Source organism: Panthera uncia, assembly GCF_023721935.1.
Source record: "Panthera uncia isolate 11264 chromosome A3 unlocalized genomic scaffold, Puncia_PCG_1.0 HiC_scaffold_12, whole genome shotgun sequence".
NCBI lineage: Eukaryota > Metazoa > Chordata > Mammalia > Carnivora > Felidae > Panthera > Panthera uncia.
Window position 1 is genome coordinate 34,300,608 of NW_026057579.1, and position 6,392 is coordinate 34,306,999.

Consider the following 6,392-nt stretch of genomic DNA (forward strand, 5'->3'; position numbering starts at 1 on the left):
TAAATAAAACATACCGAGGAGGGCACTTGTCGGGATGAGCACTGGGTGTTGTATGGAAACCAATTTGACAATAAATTTCATATTTAAAAACAAAAACAAAAACAAAAAGAATAAATAAAACATGAAAAAAATTATTTATGAGTTTAAGTGTACTGTGTGTATGTGCATGCATATATATATACACGTATATATATAGGTATATACGTATACCTATACATGTATATATTCAAATATACACATATATACGTATGTACAAGTATTCGTATATACATACATACACACACATATTTATACACACACACACACATATGTATATATGTATACATACATGATTTTTCTCTTTCACTACTGGCCACAGACAATTACAGTCTGGGGTCCCAACTGCTTTCAGAACTGATACTCAGGCTTTGTTGCAAATTCAAAAGGTTGTACAATATTTGGGAGTCCTACATCTATCTGAATGAAGTTGCTCCTAGAAAGGCCAAGGCTCAGTGTCCTGATGTTTAGCTTCTGGAATAAAGTGGGGTTTCCCCCTTCATCAGCAAAGGAGTTTGACTCTCCAAAGGGCTAAGTGATTTCCACTTGCTCTCCACTCCTGCCTTCCTGTGTTCAACTTCTGAAGAGAGTAGACAGCTTTAGAAGACGCCAAAGGGAGGTGTTTCTTCCCGAACACACACAGGTATTTTCACGGCACCCTGTACACCTTTTAAAGTGATAGACTGTAATTGTTTAAAACCTGGCTGCCTCTCCTCCCTCAGTAAGAAGTCCAAGTCTGCCAGTTTGAACTTTAATGGTCTCAGCTGTTTCGGAGTGGTGTAATCACACTGTTAGATTCATTTTGCAGCTGGACTAGTGAATTATATTCACTCAAATCCCGGCTTTACCTGGTTGACTCTGGGTTTTCGACATCTGCACCCACATGGGCATATAGTTACCTCTGGCCTCTCCCCAGCCAAGGAAGTCTTTAATCCTGGAGGAAATTGTTATTGCTGCCATCCCAGTGTTCTGTTGCTGCCGCGCCTTCTCTCCGAGAGGGTCTCCAGCCAGACGGAGACGGGGCTCAGACACAGGGAGAAAGTCATGTCTGTGCACTTGCGGTTTCTATCTCTGGCAGATTTGTCAGGAGTTCTGACAACCAGCGAGGCCTGAAAACAGCTAGTCACGGTTACGGATCTCTCCTCAAGTTCACGGTCAGAACAGCTCCCCCCGGAAAGCCACGTCTGAGGGCAACCTTCACGGCTGCGCTGAATACAGTTTTCAGTCAGATAATGGCATTTCAGTCTGGGGCTCGGCAAATGTTGTGACATTCCCTCTGTCTAACCAGAGGTCTTTCCAGCTCTCAAATGCTGGCTGATTTGCAGAGCCGCCTTACGTATCCGTCTCTGATGGAGGATGCCTTCAACTTCCGTGTTGAAGTCTTTACAGCTGATCTGTGCAAAATGTTTTCGACCGGTACAAATACGGCCGCATATTGTCAATGTATTTCTGAATTTCCCTGAATCAGGGATGGGCTCTGTCTTCTTTTGTCCTAGTCTATGCATCCAAGTGAATTCACATAGGATTTGAGAAGCAGGAGCCCAGGAACAAGGAAGCGAACCCGCCACCGCTGAGCGGAGTTGGGAAAACTGAGGCAGGGGAGAACCTCTCGGTAGAACAGAAAACTGGTCAGGCCTGCTGGAAGGGACCCTTGTGTGTAGCCCCTGGTTTGCCTGTCATCCCGGGTTGTGTGGGGGAGGCACAGTGGGGGGTATGCAGTAAACACTTCCTGGCTTCCTGGCACTTCTGCTCGTGTTGAGGGACAGCACGGACTCAGAGCCCCTGCCCCCAGCAGCTCATAGGCCCCGGGCACAGGCGGCCTCACCCCCGAGCCGGAACCTGGGAAGGCTCCAGGTGTGTATAGCCTTCCAGCGGCACAGAGGGCAGTTTTTCCAGGGTTGGGGTGGAGACAGGAGGAGGTCGAGAAGTCCTGACAGACCGATAGAGGTTTGCAGGGGAGGGGAAGACGTTCTACCCGCCGGAACTCGGGGACAAAGGCCCAGAGACCTGGCACGCCGGGCCCAGGTGACTCAGGGAACTACCTGGCTACTCTCTAAGCCTGGCTCATTGATTTAGCCTTCTGGGCTTTGGTTTCCTCATCTGTAGGTGGGAGATAACACCCATCTCTGGAAAAGTAGCTGAATCATAGACGTGGCATGAAAACGTCCCGTTTTGCCTAAATCTTCTAAAAGGTATCTGGAGCAAAGATCTCACGAGGGAATTTGCTGGTTCCATGTCTCAACCCGGGTCCTTGCTGCCTTCTGTTCCAGGTTGGAAAGGAAGTTATGGAAAAGCTACTCTTTTCCTTGTGGGGGCAAAGTGAACTAGATGTGATCTCATTCCGTCCAGACCCCTCCTTTCAATAATTTGAAGACAAAAAGAATTGGGAGTCAGAAAATACAGGCCACAGACTTGCCACAGGCCGATAGAGAGGACACCATGAAACCGTGGGGACTTACAACCCAGATTTTGTTTTTCGTTAACATGAGTCTGGCCCCATGCCCTGGACCCGACTAGCAGCCCACAGCTGCTGCAAACTGATTTATCCTCCGATGATCGCTGGTGCCACTGCCCATAACGTCAGAGAGATCCTGCTTTTCAGACTGTTTTTGAAAGACACAATGAAATTTTCTTAGCTGCTTTCTGTTCTCTTTGTCATCTGGCGTTTGGGGGTGCTGTGCATGGTTAGCAACTATTGTTTTTTTAAGTAGCTTTTGTTTGGAGATGTTTGGAGATGTTTGGAGGAGTACCAGGGATGATACGTCACAGGATTACCATTAAACACCCCCGACACCTGCCACACTGGATGCTCAGCTCGGTGTTTTCTTTGGAAAATGCCTTTTATGACTTCCTTTTTGTTGTTACTGTTCCTTACCCCTTCAACACGTGTTGAACTAGAACCGAGGAGAAATCTGCCCTGATCTAACTGATCTTTTTCCCTGCCCAGTTCAGAAACTGGTCAGCAGGTCTCGGAACTGAGCCAAGACATGGAAACACCTCAAGCAGGGGGTCCCCACGGGAGGTCATTACGTGGCGCTCAGCCCGGTGCACAGCCTTGCAGGAAAGAACCCAGATGGGGCACAGGGGGAAGGACGGCACAGCCCGGTGGGAACAGTGCAGGCCTTGGGGTCCAGCAGACCTCGCTTGAACTCCCTTTTCATCATTTTCTAGCGCTTGAACGAGCCATTTCGTGCTTTTGAATCACGGTACTTGGTTTACACAACAGGCACAGTATAAGCCACCTCCTAAGAGTTGCTGCGGGAATGAACTTAGATGGCGTAACATCTACAAGACCTCCCCAACAGCGGCACATGGGAGATGCTCATGTGGCATCTATTACCGTGATTGTTTTTTATCTGGGAGGGGACGTTGTTTACGTAAGAATCCTCTCTTCCGCTTGCCCCCTGCCCCTTGGGAGGGTGTTTCCCATCCCATGGACTTGCCAGCTCCATCTGCAATTCCGAGTTCAAGATTCCACTCGAAGGGGCTTCTAGAGCCTTCTGCTAAGGTTCACCCGGTCCGACTTGAGCTCTGAGAATGTTTACCTGCATGCCGCAGCTAAATTGCTCATGAGAGCAATTTGTCACATCACTGCCCAAGAGAGGTTACGTCAGTAAAGAACGGGATGGAAGGGGACTGTCTGCAAGGGGTGGGATTCATGTAAATGTGAAAGTGTTATGTCTCCTGGGCCTGAGGGTTTGAGTGCTATGTAAGACCCGGTGCCCTGTGGCCCAGGAATCATCTCCGCGTGTACCTCGTATCGCATGGAGCTACCCCCGCCTTCCAGCCCGGGTTGGAAAGTAGCACTAGCAACCCAGTCACCCATGTTGTGCATTGGCAACAGCACATTTCCGTTTAAGAGCGTAAGTGTGTGGGTGTGAATCATGCATGTTGTATAAATTCTGCTATGTGACGATTTATTTTCCTGACACCAAATAAATTACACTCAGTGAACTTGGCCTCCATTTACATCACCTTGTCTGTGCATCCTGGGTTAACCTAAAGGGAATTGATGAGAATGACAACTAATTTAGTGGGTGATGAGGACCCTACAATTTGGGCCCCGTAGGCAAATTATTTGAAAGGAGTGAAGAGTCAAAATAGCTCTTATGAACCCCGGGTTTTATAATTCCTAGAGGTTTTTCCAGATTTAGAAGCTCACCTAACACGTGCAGTACAAAGTTGAGCCTCCCTGGTGGAAACGAAGCCCCACACCAGCCCACATTTGAAATCCTGGAAGAGGCACTGATTATACACAGCCCTCAGTGGCCTACTTACCAGGCCTACTTCTCCGCTGTCTGCACTAAGGAAGTATAGAGAAGGCAGATTTTAAAGCAGAATTCGATTTTGAAATTAACTTTGTTGTAATAACCTAAGCTACCACGGGCCCCTTTTTAGAACCACTGCTAATACCAATATCCCTTTGGGAAGAAGTCCTGTTGCGACCTGAAAACTTTGTACCATGTTCCCGGGACCTGATGCCAGTTGCCGACAATTGACTTGCCTTCCCTTTCTTCCCGGAACAAGTCTTATTAGATTAGGTGTCTTGCAGTCACAGACCTGCAGGCAACCACGGAGGCCCCCCGCCACCCCCATGCTTCAACATGAAACTGGACAAACCACGCCCACAGAGGGTTAGCGGTTTGTTCCGTGACACAGAGCACAACCTTGTATGGTTGCAACCACATGGAGCCCACAGACTCTCTGAAGACAGTATGGTTGGTTCTCTTCCCTTGCCCCCACCCATCACGTCTCTGACCAGCTAGTCTAGGGACCAGCATCTTGACATCTTTCCGGAGTTGGTCATAAGTTCAAAATGTCAGGCTCCAGCCCAATTGGCTACCCCCATGAAACTGGAAAAGAAAAACAAAACAGAACAGTGACACTAACTACTCATTTGTATCCTATTAAACTCTATGAAATGTTAGCCTTGATTATTTTTATCTCCACAGAATTAACTGAACCTATCCTCCCCCAATGCGCGCACACACACACACACACACACACACACACACACACTTCTGCTTCCATCTTGTCACACTTTTAATTGGCCACTAAATCACTAAATGCTTTGGGTGATGTTTTCTAAATACCTCTGTGATGCCCCCTCTAATTGCTACAATCTCCACCCCTAGCCCCCTGCCGCCAGGCTACCTCTCTTTGATGTCCCTCCCTGCTGACGTCAGAGTGACTTTTATAAAACCTAGCCTAGTCATGTCCCTTCTCAAATTCTCCATGGATTCTTCTGGGGACTGAATTGTGTCCTATACTGAGGCCCTAACTCCCAATGTGATGGAATTTGGAGGTAGGGCCTTTGGGAGGTGAGAAGATTTAACTGAGGTTATGAGAGTAGAGCCCCACGATAGGATAAGTACCCTTATGATACCAGAGAGCTTGCTCTATCCACCTTGTGAGGACCAGTAAGAAGGTGGCTGTCTCCAGGCTAGGAAGAAGAATCTCACCAGAACCTGACCATACTGGCATCTTGATCTTGGACGTCCAACCTCCAGAACTATGAGAAACAAAGGTCTGTGATTTAAGCCACCCAGGCTGCAGTGTTCTGTTATGGCAACCTGAGCTAAGACAGGTTCCCTTTTGCCCAAAAGGGAAAGTACCAACTCCTTGAGATGGCATGAGGATCAAACCCGATTTGGGTACCTTAGTGCTTAGTAGATGGTTTCTGACTGTGTGAATGAATTGAACAGGGACATTTGTCTCAGAATTCATCTAAAGGTGGAAGTGGTGGGGGAGGAGGGAGAGCCTGTTCTGAGAGCCAAACTGGGGGTGTTGGATTCTGTGCTGCTGCTTGTCCCTGATGGTTAATTTTATGTCAGCTCGACTGGGCCCCAAGGTACCCAGATATTTGGTCAAACATTATTTGGAGTGTGCCTGTGAGGGAGTTTCTGGATGAGATTAACAGCTGAATCAGTAGCCTGAGTAAATCAGATGCCCTCCCTGTGTAGGGTGATCATCTGATTGGCTGAAGACTGTGCAGAAGTAAAAATCTAGCAGGAACTCCTGTCTGACTTCCCCACTGGGACCCTGGTCTTCTCTGACCTTTGCACTTGAACTGAAACATTGGTTCTTCTTGGGTTTTAAGTCTGCCGACCTTCAGATGGGAATTACACCATCGGCTCTTCTGGTTCTCAGGCCAACAAACTTGGACTGGAGCTATGCCATCACTCTCCTGGGTCTCTAGCTTGGACTGGAGCTACACCATCACTCTCTTGGGTCTCCAGCTTGGACTGGAGCCACACCATCACTCTCCTGGGTCTCCAGCTTGGACTGGAGCTACACCATCACTCTCCTGGGTCTCCAGCTTGGACTGGGGCTACACCATCACTCTCCTGGGTCTC